Source organism: Portunus trituberculatus, chromosome 48 (assembly GCF_017591435.1).
Source record: "Portunus trituberculatus isolate SZX2019 chromosome 48, ASM1759143v1, whole genome shotgun sequence".
NCBI classification, from domain to species: domain Eukaryota; kingdom Metazoa; phylum Arthropoda; class Malacostraca; order Decapoda; family Portunidae; genus Portunus; species Portunus trituberculatus.
In genome coordinates this window covers 20,662,955-20,679,871 of record NC_059302.1, presented here as the reverse complement: position 1 = coordinate 20,679,871, position 16,917 = coordinate 20,662,955, and the positions used below count along the sequence as shown (strand labels likewise).

General features: G+C 41.0%; 1 protein-coding gene across 2 annotated transcripts in view; it reads left to right on the top strand.

The window, feature by feature from the left end:
• The first annotated feature begins 6,254 nt into the window (after window positions 1–6,254).
• Window positions 6,255–16,917, top strand: part of LOC123498988 (leucine-rich repeat-containing protein 40-like) — a 63,367-nt gene continuing 52,704 nt past the window's right edge. Inside the window, exon 1 of one of the 2 annotated variants that reach the window (XM_045246622.1) lies at window positions 6,255–6,460. The gene's annotated coding sequence lies outside the window, so the exon portion shown is untranslated. The remainder of the gene's footprint in view (window positions 6,461–16,917) is intronic. The other variant, XM_045246631.1, reaches the window with a different exon arrangement.

The following is a 16,917-nucleotide window of genomic DNA, read 5'->3' as shown; positions in this document are numbered from 1 at the left end:
CAGCAGTGCAGCAGTGCAGCAGCAGCAGCAGCAGTAGCAGCAGCAGCAGCAGTGGTGGCAGCAGCAGCAGCAGCAGCAGCAGTGCAGCAGCAGCAGCAGCAGGTGGTGCAGTGCAGCAGTGGTGGCAGCAGCAGCAGCAGCAGCAGCAGCAGCAGCAGTGCAGCAGCAGCAGTGCAGCAGGTGGTGGTGGTGGTGGTGGTGCAGCAGTGGTGGTGGTGTGGTGGTGGTGGTGCAGTGGTGGTGGTGGTGGTGGTTGCAGCAGCAGTGGTGCAGCAGTGCAGCAGCAGCAGCAGCAGCAGCAGCAGCAGCAGCAGCAGCAGCAGCAGCAGCAGCAGCAGCAGCAGCAGCAGCAGCAGCAGCAGCAGTGGTGCAGTGGCAGTAGCAGGCAGTGCAGCAGCAGCAGCAGCAGCAGCAGCAGCAGCAGCAGCAGCAGCAGCAGCAGCAGCAGCAGCAGCAGCAGCAGCAGCAGCAGCAGCAGCAGCAGCAGCAGCAGCAGCAGCAGCAGCAGTGCAGCAGCAGCAGCAGCAGCAGCAGCAGGTGCAGTGCAGTGCAGCAGCAGCAGCAGCAGTGGTGGCAGCAGCAGCAGCAGCAGTGGTGGTGGTGCAGCAGCAGTGGCAGTTGCAGTTGCAGCAGCAGTGGTGCAGCAGCAGTGTGTGATGCAGCAGCAGCAGCAGTTGCAGTGGCAGTTGGTGTTGTTGTTGGTGGTGTTGTGTGTTGTTGTTGTGTTGTTGTTGTTGGTGGTGGTGCAGTGGTGGTGTTGTTGTTGTTGTGTGGTGGTGGTTGTTGTGGTTGTGGTGGTGGTGGTGGTTGTGGTGGTGTGGTGGTGGTGGTGTTGGTGGTGGTGGTGGTGGTGTTGTGGTTGTGGTTGGTGGTGGTGGTGGTGGTGGTGGTGGTGGTGGTGGTGTGGTGGTTGGTGGTGGTGGTGGTGGTGGTGGTGGTGGTGGTGGTGGTGGTGGTGGTGGTGGTGGTGGTGGTGGTGGTGGTGGTGGTGGTGGTGGTGGTGGTGGTGGTGGTGGTGGTGTGTGGTGGTGGTGGTGGTGAGTGTTGTGGTGGTGGTGGTGGTGGTGGTGGTGGTGGTTGGTGGTGGTGGTGGTGCAGGTGGTGGTGGCAGTTGTGGTGCAGTGGTGGTTGGTGGTGGTGGTGGTGGTGGTGGTGGTGCAGGTGGTGGTGGTGGTGGTGGTGGTGGTGTTGGTGGTGGTGGCAGCAGTGGTGGTAATGGCAGCAGTAGCAGCAGTGCAGTGGCAGCAGTGGTGGTGGTTGTTGTTGTTGTTGTTGTTGTAATTGCTGTGGTGTAGTAGTAGTTGTTGCTGCAACAGTGGTGTAGTAGTAGTAGTAGCAGTGCAGTGGCAGTAGCAGTAGCAGCAGTGGCAGCAGCAGTAGTAGCAGTAGTAGTGGTGCAGCAGTGCAGTAGCAGTAGTAGTGGTAGTAGTAGTAGCAGTAGTAGTAGTAGCAGTAGTAGTAGTAGTAGTAGTAGTAGCAGTGGTAGTAGTAGTAGTAGTAGTAGTAGTAGTAGTAGTAGTAGTAGTAGTAGTAGTAGTATTAGTAGTAGTAACTGTAGCAGCACCAACAACAGCAGCAGCAGCAGCAGTAGTAGGAGTAGCAGCAGTAGTAGTAGTATTTTGTCTCCTAGTAACAGCAAACAAAGTACAAATAATAATAATATAAATATACTTGGGAACGGATTCAGAAAGTCCGTATACAACACATGACACAAACGAGCAACGGAAAAAATATGAAAACTAGTAATAAATAGTATATAATAGAAGGGTAGTAAAGTGTCAAGGAGTCATTTGAGACTTAATTGCATTTCCTTTTTTTTTTTTTATGACTAGAGATCAAATATTTGCAGAGACAAGTTTATGGTATAATATCGTTGATCTATGGCACCAGTAAGCATTTCTTCTGCATTTCTTATATTTGAAGGTTTGAATAGTCAGTCTTCTTTGTGTAGCCTAGATGCGGCGCCTCGCTACAACTTTGTTCTCTCACCCCAACTATTTTCTAAGGCCACAGTGGGGTTTTCAAGAGTGTTTCTCCGGTTAATGATGCAAAAATTTTGTCATTCTGCCCATAGAACCATAAGAACACCTTAAAAACTCGTGTCAAGTCAAATAAAGCCTTTTTGAAATAAAGGAGATGAAGCACAGAAGTGTTTGAGAATATGAGTTTTAGTTAGGAATGAAATGTTTGAGCGACCTATTATACATTTCAGCGGTGGACAAACGGTGTTTTTGCAGATATCTCCTAAACGAATCGTTGGATGAGTATGATATTTCAACACACTACCAAGAAGATCCGTTCGTAATTTATGGTTAACATACCACAGTGCTATATGTGTTATGTGAGGAGTTTACTCGTGAAAAATAATACAAAGCCGACGAGTCATGTTGACGCATTCCAATGAAAGTGTGGTCCCCCCACACACCCACTCAAACCATTCCTAACCAATACTATGTCTCCCCCGTCTCGGAAGTTCTCGCCCTCTTTATCCCTCCTCTCCTCTCCCTAGCTCCTCGCCTCCCTCACTCATGTGTCCCTCCCTACTTCTCCCACCACTGTATTAATACATTATAATGTTCTGTAAGTGTGCATGTATAGATATGATTATTAACGAGTATGGTACAATTTCATGAAGGCAAGAAGTGGTTCACGTTGATAATTACTGTACAACAGCACGTTTACGTGTAGTATATAGAAGAGCCATGTTTGCAGTCGTTATGGTCAACCATGTGAACATGATGTGCTGGAATTACCTGTGACCTGGACCTTCTACTGTTAGGAAAAGTTGATACTCTTATTACGTACTGTCTACCTATTGATCATAAAAAATGGTCCAGTTTATATATAATATTATTTTGTTGTTAGATACGTTGCTTATTATCCAGCTATACGGCCATTAACAGCGGAATTAGCTATTGCTTTCACGGTCGTTTGACCCACTCTGGTTTTCATGTTCACATATACCAGCAATTGTATTAAATAATATAATTAAGGTATGATATGTATGTACATACTGACGTACGTAACTATTATACCTATACGTATGTAATTACAATAGGAAAAAAAATCAAAGGTGGAAGGCTGATGGTGTGAATAAGGGGTGAAGAGGGAAGCGGGGAAGAGGGTCATGCGATACTGGGGTAGAGAAGGAGTGGTCTGGGGGTTCTTCAGGGTGGTGGTGGTGGAGGGGTTAGACGAGTACCCACACTCGTCCGATTCTGTTTAACACCTTTGATATGATGACTGGATTAGGCGTAATATCACTCAGTAAACTCCTCACATAACACATATAGCAATGTGGTATGTTAACCATAAATTACGAACGGATGTTCAAGGTAGTGTGTTGAAATATCATACTCATCCAATGATTCGTTTAGGAGATATCTGCAAAAAACACCGTTTGTCCACCGCTGAAATGTATAGTAGTACTGTACAAACACACAATGCAGTAGGCTAGCGAAGAGACACAGCGGCCTCAGTAGACCCAGAGAGTGACAGCTGGTTTGTTATTTTTCACCATGCAGGATGAATGAGTTGCGGCTTATCGAGTTTCTTTGTTCATGTGAGTTCTCCGTCACGGGCGTCGCGAGGCACTGGGGTGGTAATGACCCCTCGCGTCACTCATTCCTCCCGCACCTCCCTCACTGCGACTCTAGCTGACAGCTTCTCTTTTTTCTCTGGTGTGTGTGTGTGTGTGTGTGTGTGTGTGTGTGTCCTTATGCTTCTGTATATCTATCTAATATATTTCTGTCTGAGCTGCCTGTGTATATCTGCGTATGTATTTGTCAGTTTTTGTGTCTTTCAATCTTTCAGTCAGTCAGTCTGTCTGTTTGTCTATCTGTATCGTTTTTTTTTTCTTTCTTTCTAGTGTGTCTGTTAGAATTATAATATAATTATATTCTAACTTCCTAAGGAGTGAAGGGATTCGAAATTGCTATGGTTTAGATTTAAGGAAAACGAAGCAGGGAGAGTGTAGCACTGGCTGGCAGCAAAACTGCCAGGGAAGTTTCCACAGGTTGGAACCACTTGGTTAAACACACACACACACACACACACACACGGACTGCCGGTAAAGAAATATGATCCCCACCCACGCTGTTCACCGCCTAGGCAATATACATCCTCGCCAGCCCTCGCATGGCATAACCCTTCGCTTCCCCACTCACAACCCCAAGGCCATCTTATAACCCCTGACTTCTCCACTAATACCAACCCACTGCCACCACACCCATCTGGTAACTATCCAACTACCAATGCAATCATTAACTATATAATCTGTTTGTTACAACACACACACACACACACACACACACACACACACACATCGCATAGTAAAAAGCTGAGAAAGGGAAGATGTCTGAGAGATATAAAAAAAATATAGTTTCCCGCAGAGATGTATTGAGACATGGAACAGTTTAGATGAAGAAGTAGTGTCTGCAACGAGTGTGCACACTTTTAAAGTAAGATTGGATAAGTGTAGATATGGAGACGGGGCCACACGAGCATAAAGCCCAGGCCCTGTAAAACTACAACTAGGTAAATACAACTAGGTAAATACACAGTCTATATTTTTTAGTGAACTTTTCCGTAGTGTGAGTATGTAAGAAGGGAAAGGAAAAGAAAGGAAAAAAAGGGGGAGGAGGAGGAGTAGATGCCTAGATGAAGACAGGAGAGGAAGGAGAATATACATAAACAAAACTCGACAAACATTTTTCTTCTATAAAAGTAAGCTATTATAGTAAAATAAAATACAAAAATGAACAAAGGAAGAAAGAAAAAGGAATAATGAAAGGGAGTAAAGCAAGCAGGACTGACTGACACACTTTTTCTTAATCTTGAACCTTTCCGAGACCCTTCATTTTATTTTAACACTTAATATCTGAACATTGATATATTTTGACAATAGAGAATATGTTTTTAGCAAGTTTTTTTTTTTTTATCGTAGGTACTTCCTAAGTGAGGGAAGGAGTACTTTCTCTCTTCTGTTAGGGCCGAGGGGTTAAGAGGGGTGTGAATAAGTGTGAATATTTAACTTGGCCACCCCCTCTTTTTGGGAAGACAGCTTTGCTATAAGATGCTTTTAAAGATAAGATAATATATAGTTCTTTTGATACCATGGACTACTACACATTTCAGGGAAAGAATTAGAGGATGAGGTGAGGATAGCAGCACTCACATAGGAAGAGGCAAGTTGAGTGTTTTGATCATTGATCACCTCTAACGCTGCCTTATAAATGGTGGAAGTGATTCTCTTCTCAATTTGGTGCCATGGATGAGTGTCATGGCAAAAGCTGAGAGTCATCTCCCACCTAACTTACACCCTGGGGCACTAAGTGCAATACCAAACACACGTCTTGCGTCAGCCGATAGGCGCAATCTTAACAATTATTAACAGGTTCTATTGAGAACAAGGAGTAAAAAGCATTGTGGTTTTCATCTAAATCATAATGTAGTTCCTCTGCAGGAGGTCTAAATAATTGTTTTTCATAAGAAAATTGTAATTTCAGGGTACATAATATGACGATGACACTTGATTTCCTGCTAATCCTGGCCATATAATTTATCAGTAGCAACCCAAGATAGGGAGAAAAAGATGGCAGATGGGCAGGCCAGCTGGCTATTAGAGGCAACTGTAGCTAATGGCGACTGTCATGAAAGGAGGATGACAGATGTCAATTTTGTTTTAAATATAGATTAAGAAAACTGCTTTATTTAGTAAGGAGCTGACATACATACATGCATATATTCAGATGTGAGTGAACCTATTTGTTGGTGTATCATATATGTACATTTATAATGACATTATTGTATTTGTGTTGATTCTGGCATATTAATCTTGATAATGTTGCCAAACACTTCCGTGGTCCACCTGGCGGTTAGTTTACATGAGCTACTGCTTGAGTGCTGCACTGACTGCGTCACTGCGTTATGATGGCAGCCTGGCAGGATAAGGCGCCAGTAGTGACAGAGACAGTGAGAGTGAGGTGAAGACGAAGATACTGATAATAGTTATAATAACGAAAAAAAAAATAGTGTGTGTGTAACCTCTCAGTAATCTGAATTTAACTATTTATCCACCGTTGAGGACACAAAGCGGACAGCGCGGTGTGTGGGTGGGTCACCAAGGCCGCCTGGAGACAAGGCCAGATCACAGTTTCGCGGGTCTCTGGTACGTCATCAACCGACGATCAGCATCATCAGCTACCGGTCTTCGGCTCTTCGCCTCAGACTTCAGTTAGTTTTGAATGGACAGTGGTGGGGTACGCTACGCACGCACTTACTTTCCATTATAAAACTACTTGTGACAATGTCTTCTACTTCCTGTGTACCTTACTGCAAAGGCAATTACAAAACTGGTCCAAGAGTGAGTGTATACCGATTCCCTGAACAGCCTGAGCTTCGGAGGAAATGATTACAAGCCATCAGGAGGAAGCATTTCACTCCAACTCATCACAGCAGAGTAAGCACTGCATGTATTGGTTGTTTTGCATGATCTATATACTTGCTAAGTTGCGAATTGGGTACTTTCCTGTTATTGCCCCACCACTAATTTTAGGTTAGATTAGGTTAATTTAAGATAGGTTAGGTTAGAAAATTAGTTAACCTAACCTAACCTATCCTAATCTAAGATAAAGAAAATCAAATACAATAGAAAAATCAGAAAATTAATGGTGGGACAATAACAGGAAAGATACTCTTTAAAAAATTAAAGCAAAGATACAAATTTATTACCTTATGAAATTTGTTTATACTGACTACATTATGAGTACTCACCTGGTTTACTCACCTGGTTAGCCACCCTTAGCTCCCAAACCAGAAAAATACAACGAAGAGTAGGAAAAAGGTAGCTAGGAAAATGGGTACGCCTGTCAACTTTAGATGTAGATTACTGGATGATTGTAACAAACTGTGAGTGGACTGGAATGTGTACCCATTGAAACTGTTCAGAAATGCAGGATATATTATTGTGCAGCAAACAGCAGCACATGTGTGTATGCATATTACTCCACAAAGTCGTACAGAATGTCGCCTAAATGACTGTGAAGGGCTGATTTGAAGGATGGCAGCGAGTTCAGAGCAACAACATGGTCAGGCAAAGAATTCCATAAACGGACACACCGGAATGAGAAAAATCGAGATCTAAGATCCACTGAACTGTACTGGTGAGCTAATTTAAAACGGTGTCCACGAGTATGTGCATGTGGTGTTGTGATGAATAAATCTTCGGGAGAGATAGAACACTCAGAGTGGAAGATCTTCCAGTACTTTATTATGTCAGCACGAGTAAGGCGTCCACGTACAGAGTAGAGGTCAAGAGCTAACAAACGCTCTTTGTAGGACAGTCCAGTCATTCCGTCTATGTGTCGAGTCCACGACCTCTGAACACTTTCTAGCATCTTTAGGTCTCCAAGATAACATGTGTTCCATAGGCATGAACAGTATTCTAGTAGTGGTCTTACATGTGTAATAAACAGATTTAGCATGAAATTCTGTGATCTACAAATAGTTGCTTTTAGTAAATTTGCTGCCAGACCTGCAGCCTTGTTAACTGTGGTTTTATGTGCATGTGGAAGCGTAAAGAAGTGTCAACCAGTACACCAAGATCCTTGTGGGCATTAACCTTTTGTATATCTGTACTATTGAGTGAGTAGGTGTTATATGGGCCTATGTCTTGCTCTGGAAAAGTGCCTCTGTTGAATCTCAGTGTGACACACTTATCTATATTTAAAGAAAGCCCCCAGGAGTTTGATATTCTATATATAGAGTTGATATCACGTTGGCAGTTAGATATGTCAACAACTGTGTGGGTGTGCGGCAAGTTACGAATGGGCAGATAAATCTTTAGATCGTCAGCAAATATTTTGCAATCACTCTTTATGTAAGACGGTAAGTGGTTTACATAGATAATAAAAAGTAAAGGACCGAGAACTGAACCCTGGGGTACTCCACTGGGGATTAACCTGTGACTGCTTGGGACGCCTGTAACAGAAACAGACATTGTTCGCTGAGTGAGGAAGTCTTTGATCCACTGTAGGAGGACACCAGAGATGCCAAGACAGGAAAGTTTTTGTAGGAGAATAGTGTGGTTGACAACATCAAATGCTTTAGAAAAATCAAACAATTAAGTCTACTGTATATCCACTGTCTAGCCATGATGTGATAGAGTTGTAAGTAAGCAGTAGTTGGTCCTCAGTTGATCTCCCACTCCTGAAGCCAAACTGGTCTGTAGATAAAATGCCATTACTATTAAGATATTCTGTAAGACCGTCAACTACTATGCAACCGAGTCTATGCAACACACTGATGTATCGGCTCTATTGGTCTAGAGTCTTAACACACTGATGTTAGGCTTATTGGTCTATAGTTTTTTTAAAATAGGGGTAATTTGAGATACTTTCCACTTCCTAGGAAGTATGCCTGTTGACATTGACTTCTTAAAAATAAGAAAGAGTGGAAAAGTTAGATTTGGGCAAGACTTTAACAGTTGAGGGTGAATACCATCCGAGCCCATACTGAAGTTAGGGTCTTGTAGAGAGAGTTTCTGACGAATGTCTTCCTGTTGTATGTCAGTATGTGCAATTTGGGAGTCGCTATGTTGGTGAGGAGCAGGATACAAGTTTTTGTTCTCAAAAACAGAGGCAAAACTGTCAGCAAATAACTCAGCCATCTGATAACAGTCAGTAGTTAATGATCCATCTGTTAACTTTAAAGGACCTACTGTCGGGCACAAACTTTTTCTTGCACATACTGGTGCAGAGCTTTAGGGTTATGGCACAAGTTTTTTACAAGAGCCTCTTCATGTTCTTTTTGGGAAATAATGTGGAAGTTTCTGAATTGAGAATTAACATGATTGAAATTATTTAAAGCAATTTGAGCTTGAGGGGAGCGACGACCATGTGTAGCCCTTTGTAATTTGTATGATGACCATAATTTGTTTAGCTCTCTTTTTAACTGCTGGGGAGGCTTGAAGGTTTTAAAAGTGGGTTTGGAAGGCTTTAGTGGTACATGGAAATCTATAAGAGGTGTGACAATGTCAAGAAACTTTTCATACATTAGATCAGATGAAAGATATGCAAGTTCAAAATCCCAGTCAACATTGGAAAGGTAATTGTTGATTTTATTATATTCTGCTTTGTTCCATGCTCTCTTAGTGGGAACTGTAGCAGAGTCAAAGTTAGCAGAAAAGAAATAGTCAAGAAATATAGGAATATAGTAATATAGGACCACATCCAGGCATAGGGCAGAGTGAGGTAATAGTTCCCACTCTATCAAGCTCAGATGTAAAAAGTCATCATCAGTGGTGGCGTCTATGCCTCTAACAATAATTGATGTTACTCTTTTTTCTCTCTCCCTCATTTCTCTGATCTCCACTCTTATTATCTCTGTTTGTTTGTTCTGTTGATTGTGTGGAGTAGGATGTACAAGTGTGTTGTTGTATGGATGATACTTGGGAGGAAAGTGTTTGTACTGTTTCACATAGTTTCTTAACTGTTTGTAGGAGTTGACTAAAGGCAGTGTTGTCTTGGCCACCAGCACCATTACTACGACTGGATGAACAACAGTCAGTACAAATTTAAGCAATAGAATCACTGCCATACTGTTTGATACTGGCTACAAGAGGCTCAGTAATACTGACACACATGGAGGTAGAACAAAACCAGTTGTTACAATTCCTATCACAGCCAATACAAGAATCATCAAGTGAACTCTGACAGGTAGAACAACACATAACATCACCTGAGGTACCGCTAGGGAGCGCAGTGGTTTGGGCTTAGTTGACGAGGTAGAACCGCTATCACATAATTGGTTATTAACACCAACCGCGCCACCAGAAGCACCACCCTGACCTACAGCACCAGTAGGTGGGTTTACAACAGTGGAAGGCGGTGGCTGAGAACCACCACCACGACCTCTGCCATGTCCACGAGCCATGAGGAAGCTAAGGGGCGCACCAGGGAAGACAGAGGAGAGACACCAAGTAAAAGCTACTAACTTAAATCTTTAAAAATAATACATTAACTAATTAAATACATGTATAAGATGCTTAAAATAGGTAAAGATTTGTGAATATTAATACTAATGAGAAATATACAGAGTATTTAAGAAGAGATAGAAAGTGAGAGAAGGGAGAAATAAAGAGAGAGAAAAATAATACATAAATATTTCTAGCTATTAATACTTATTGCAGTAATAGTGCTATGTATTACCGAGATCATTATTTAACACAAACTGTTTAAGTTTGTGTTTGAATGTAGCAATGCTGCAGTTATGTGATACATGTCTTGCAATATTATTCCATATTATTGCACCTTTATATCTAAATGTTTTCTGCATCATGGCTGTCCTACATAATGGTGCATGAATTTTATGACTGTCTTGTTATATGGGAGTGAACCTGATGATTCCTGAGAAACATATCATTGAATATTGGAGGCAAACACCTGTTGCTGTATCTATACATTAGCTTACTGACAGTGAATATATAAATTTTATGGAGAGGCAGTACTTGTAGTGAAAGGAATAGTGGTGCAGTATGATCCCTGTAATTTGCAGATACAGTAATCCTGATAGCTTTTTTCTGCATTAACTATTTCAAGTGAATGTTTAATAGTTGGTAGAAGGTGTGTCTTGAGGAGCTTTGATGTACCACAGAGCCTTAGGTAAAACTATCCAAGTGTTGGAAAAAAGTTAATGATTTAGGTGATCTTGAACTTCAATAATTGAATCAATCCCACACATGTACCTTAATTGAGTGCAATTACCTATCCAAGCATTCTGTGATAATCCAAGCTTTGAAATTAAAATTATACACTAAGTTTGTCTGTACTCAGGCAATGTGACTTTGCTAGATTATTAGGATTATATTACTAGTTACCTTATTATTTTTATTATTATTATTATTATTATTATTATTATTATTATTATTATATTATTATTGTTATTATTATTATTGTTATTATCAATATTATATTATTGCTTATTACTAGAGTTTTCTCCATACAAAGCAATTGTATAGACTTGTGATGGATCGAATAGTTATTAATAAAATGTATATACTATGTGTTTCTAAAGAACTTTTCGTTTAATATTTGATAACCTATCCTTGAGCGTTTTGTTCTACAATAATGTGTGTGTGTGTGTGTATGTAGGAGCTTACCGGGTACGAAAATAGTGAAAAGGAAATGAAGATGTAAGTGCACTAGTGCAGTACCTACTAAATATCTTCATTATAACATAACACATTACATTTTGTAGGCTTAAAAGTGAGAAAACAAAAGGTTAGTAAAGTATAAACATTAGGGGAATAATGGAGACGAGTTGTAGGTCACTGGTAAACACCATAGCCAGCTGCGAGCGGAGAACGGGATAGATTGTCGGGATGTGATGTCACAGGGATGTGGATCGGCCTTGTTCTCCAGGCGGCCTTGGGTCACTGAGTGTCTGCCAATAACACAGACAGCTGCCAGTCCGCCACCAAGCAGGGTACAAAAGCAAGGGCTTGCAAAAAATTCCCTCGCACCTCGTAGAAGTGGAACAGCAGTTGATTTAGGAACAGAGTGTGACCAAAGAGAAGTTGCAAAACAGCTGGCAGAAATGGTCACTACCTTGTGTACTATCGTCTAAGCTAGAATCCTTCTTGTCTCTTGCCCTCCTCTGCTGCTGTTGGGTCTCCTCAGCCCCCAAATTTGGCACATCCCTTGCAGGCAAAACATTCCCTGCAGAGTTAAATACTCAGAATGGTTTAAACATGGTCCTTTTCAAGCTGGCCCAGGTTAATGTTAACTCTCTGCAGAATAAACTTAACTATGTAAGTTATATATATATATATATATATATATATATATATATATATATATATATATTTTTTTTTTTTTTTTTTTTTTTTTTTTTACGTAGTGAAGAGGGCCAGCCAAGAGCAAAAAAAAAAAGTTAGAAAAAGGTCCACTTGAGCGCTGGCTCTCCAAAGACTTCAAAAAGTGCCAAAACCGTCAGCCAGAATTAGGGGAGCAAATGCCTCGATACCTCCCTCTTAAAAGAAGACAAGTTGTAGGAATTCGGAAATACAGATGCAGGGAGGGAGTTCCAGAGTTTACCAGTGAAAGGGATGAATGATTGAGCGTACTGGTTAACTCTTGCATTAGAGAGTTGGACAGAATAGGGATGAGAGGAAGAAGAAAGCCTTGTGCAGCGTGGCCGCAGGAGGAGGGGAGGCATGCAGTTAGCAAGATCAGTAGAACAGTTCCCATGAAAATAGCGATAAAATATAGAAAGGGATGCAACATTTCGGCGGTGAGAAAGAGACTGAAGACAGTTAGTCAGAGGAGGGGAGTTGATGAGATGAAGAGCTTTCGATTCCACCCTATCATGCAAAGCTTTCCTATTTATGTGAAGAGTACTCCATACAGGGACGGATAAGGCCCTTATACAAAGTAAGCAGTTGGAGGGGCGAGAAAAACTGTCGGAGACGCCTCAGAACACCTAACTTCATAGAAGCTGTTTTAGCAAGAGATGAGATGTGAAGTTTCCAGTTAAGATTATGAGCAAAGGACAGACCGAGGATATTCATTGTGGAAGAGGGAGACAGTTGAGTGTCATTGAAGAAGAGGGGATAGTTGTCTGGAAGGTTGTGTCGAGTTGATAGATGGAGGAATTGAGTTTTTGAGGCATTGAAAACTACTAGATTTTCTCTGCCCCAATCAGAAATCTTAGAAAGATCGGAAGTCAGGCGTTCCGTGGCGTCCCGTGATCTGTTGATTTCCTGAAGGGTTGGACGTCTCTGAAAGAACGTGGAAAGATGTAGGGTGGTATCATCAGTGTAGGAGTGGATAGGGCAAGAAGTTTGGTTAAGAAGGTCATTAATGAATAATAGAAAGAGAGTGGGTGACAGGACAGAACCCTGAGGAACACCACTATTAATAGGTTTAGGAGAAGAACAGTAGCCGTCTACCACAGCAGCAATAGAGCGGTCGGAAAGGAAACTTGAGATAAAGTTGCAGAGAGAAGGATAGAAGCCGTAGGAGGGCAGTTTTGAAATCAAAGCTTTATGCCAGACTCTATCAAAAGCTTTTGATATGTCTAACACAACAGCAAAAGTTTCACCGAAATCTCTAAAGAGGATGACCAAGACTCAGTAAGGAAAGCCAGAAGATCACCAGTAGAGCGACCTTGACGGAAGCCATACTGGCGATCAGACAGAAGATTGTGAAGTGACAGATGTTTGAGAATCTTCCTATTCAGGATAGATTAAAAACTTTAGACAAGCAAGAGATTAAAGCTATAGGACGGTAGTTTGAGGGGTTAGAACGGTCACCCTTTTAGGAACAGGCTGAATGTAGGCGAACTTCCAGCAGGAAGGAAAGGTACAAGTCGATAGACAAAGTTGGAAGAGTTTGGCCAGGCAAGGTGCAAGCACAGAAGCACAGTTTTTGAGAACAATAGGAGGGACCCCATCAGGTCCATAAGCCTTCCGAGGGTTTAGGCCAGCAAGGGCATGGAAAACATCATTACGAAGAATTTTGATTGTAGACATGAAATAGTCAGAGGGAGGAGGAGAGGAGGACAAGCCCAGAATCGTCCAAGGTGGAGTTGTGAGCAAAGGTTTGAGAAAAGAGTTCAGCTTTAGAGACAGAAGAGATGGCAGTGGTGCCATCAGGATGAAATAAAGGAGGAAAGATGAAGAAGTGAAGTTATTTGAGATGTTTTTGGCTAGATGCCAGAAGTCACGAGGAGAGTTTGAGTTTGAAAGATTTTGACATTTCCTATTTATGAAAGAGTGTTTGGCAAGTTGAAGAACAGACTTGGCATGATTCCGGGCAGAGATATAAAGTGCATGAGATTCAGGAGATGGAAGGCGCTTATTTAACTAACAATCTTGCACAGAGTCCCAAATTGTTTTATTCATACATTATGAATAAGAAAGTTGGCAGACCACTTATTGGTTCACTAAAGGTTTTGGCTGACCAAATACTTACAGATCATCAATCTATGGCCAATATCTTTGCAGATGAATTTTCATTAGTATACACTGCTGTAGTTCCAGATTCTCTTTCACCATTTCAACCTTACTTGACTTAGTAATATCTCATGATGATGTTAAGAAAGCATTGGACATATTGGACCCTAATTCCTCTATGGGACCTGATGAGCTGCATCCTTATTTATTAAAGTTGTTCAAACAGTTTGTCTTATCCTATCTGGCTAATATTAAAGAAATCATTTTATACTAGTATGGTGCTTTACATCTGGAAACACTCATTAGCGCCTCCCATCTTCAAGAAGGGTTCCCAACGTCCCATTGAGTTACAGACCAGTGTCTTTAACTTGTGTACTTACTATATGTAAGGAATGTGTAATCTCTGAACATATATTTTCTTATATGAATGTAAATAATTTGCTAGATCGCAAGCAGTATTGCTTCAGAGGTGAGAGATCTGCAGAAGATGAGTTGCTCCTAATGTATAATGGTGTTACTAAATGGATTGACCAACAATGTATTATTCAACTTCTCCAAAGAATCTGATGTAGTTGTACATGAATTTTTGTTCCAGAAATGAAGTTAGGGGTAAGAGGAAAAGTATTGCATTGGATACAAAAATTCTTAACCAATAGAGAGATGAGAGTTGCTGTTAATCATAAAGTAAGCAGATCCCACCCAGTTGTAACTGGAGTCTTGGCCCACTTTTCTTTTGACTTTATATTAATTTCTTGAATAATGATGTTTATTGTTCAACTGAAGTTTTTGCTGATGATTTAAGACTATATGTATGGGTCCAAATGTCAAGCAGAGAAACAATGAAGGTTAGTGTGGGGGCTGTCAAAGGAACATTGACACTGTGCATTGAGTGGCTAGATCCTGGCTGTTACAAAAGAACTCTACCAAATGTGAAAGCCTTATATATTAATGATATCTTCTTCCACTCAACTTGTAACACTACCAGAGGCCATCAACACAAGTTGGCCCATGTACGCACTAACTAGATATTAGGAAACGTTCATTCGCAATACGAAACATTGGCCTCTGGAATTCCCTCCTTGAGTCTGGTGTTACATGTTCCAGTCTTGAGTCATTCAAATCCGCCTTATCGTCCCATCTTGAGGATCTATATTTTGAATATTATGATTAACGAGGTTAATTTAGTTTATAACTTATTGTTGCTTATGATGCACTCTCCAACCCCATTGTATTGTTATTCAAAATGTGGAGTACTTGTATTGTAAGGGCTGGTGCATCAGCAGAGTGCGACTTCTTGTCCCTTACCCGAGTCAGGGGGACAGGAAGCCCACCAGGTAAGAGTCTTTGGCTAACGTAAGTAATATTATTAATATATTGATGTAATTCATCATTTCACGATGCTAGATCATAACCTAACGTTGCTAACCTCCAGGACAGCATATCGGTGAACGAACACCTGCATATGCTTAGAACCCCAATAATCCAAGTCTTCATTATGTTAAACCAATCTCCTGACCCACTGTCATTTTCTCAGCTATTATCTGCTTCATCTCTCACTCATTACAGGCCAGGCAGGTCACAAAGTGGAAACATAGGCTTAATACTTTATGTCCGTTTTTAAATATATCCCAAATTGCCTGATTTATGTGTTATGGAGGCCCAGTGAAGGAAGGCGAGCTAGCGGGAGGCCGCCACATGCCAGGCTGTGACGTCATCACTGTCTTCCGCTCAAATCCTCATGGCGGGTCAGATCATATTGACTTCCACTATTACACACATTTGTCTCAGTTCATTATTTCGAGTCACAAGTGCCTTTTAAAGGTTTCTCATGACAGTGCATTGTGTTATACGTGACTTTCATGCTTGAGTTCAATGAAGTACTGTGATTTAGAGGGTGTTTAGGACTCAAATGAGAGGGCGAAAATGTTAATTTTTTTTTATCCCCGCTATCAATTATATTTTATTTGAGGTTGTAGTGAAGTGTATCTGTTTTCAAAGAGTAATTTGTAATGGAAAAAGTGTGTAGGGCACCTGACAAGTTAAATGTGCTGACCTTAAGAATAATTTGTAGCCCTGTTAATATTGTAAAACACATCAATTCTATCATATTTATTTTTCTAATTCGGTGTGTTGCCAGGTTTTTATATATTGGAATGATAGTCATAATTTTTAGAAGACTTTATCCATCTAAATGAATTAAATTGGTGGGCATTAGAATTGTTTTTAAGCAATTCGAAGTTCTAATACTTTATTTAATGTTTTTTTTTTTAATTATTCCTCTTTCCAGCAATAATTCTATATTTTAGGGATTAGTTTTGATTGATAACAGATCAGAATTTTTATACCTTTTGTGTCCAGCTACTTTTTTGAGATTTTTCATTTTCAAAATTATTTATATAACGGCAGGGCTCAACCGAAATTCCACTCCTGGCCACCCGAGAGAGAGAGTGTATTTACCTAGTTGTAGTTTTACAGGGCCTGGGCTTTATGCTCGTGTGGCCCCGTCTCCATATCTACACTTATCCAATCTTACTTTAAAAGTATGCACACTCGTTGCAGACACTACTTCTTCATTTAAACTGTTCCACATCTCAATACATCTTTGCGGGAAACTATTTTTTAACATCTCTCAGACATCTTACTTTTCTCAGCATTTTACTATGTCGTATTCTTCTCTCAGGATCAGTTTCTCATTATCCACTTGGTCCATTCCGTTGATCAATTTAAAAACTTGTATCAGGTCTCCTCTCTCCCTTCTTTGTTCCAGGGTTGGTAGATCCATAGCCTTTAGTCTCTCCTCATATGTCATCCCTTCAAATTCTGGAACCATTCTTAGAGCCATTTTTTGTAGTCTCCAATTTCCTTATGTGTTTCTTTTTATGAGGGGTCCACACTACTGCATATTCCAATCTAGGTCTTATTATAGTACTTATCAATTTCTTCATCATTTCTTTGTCCATGTA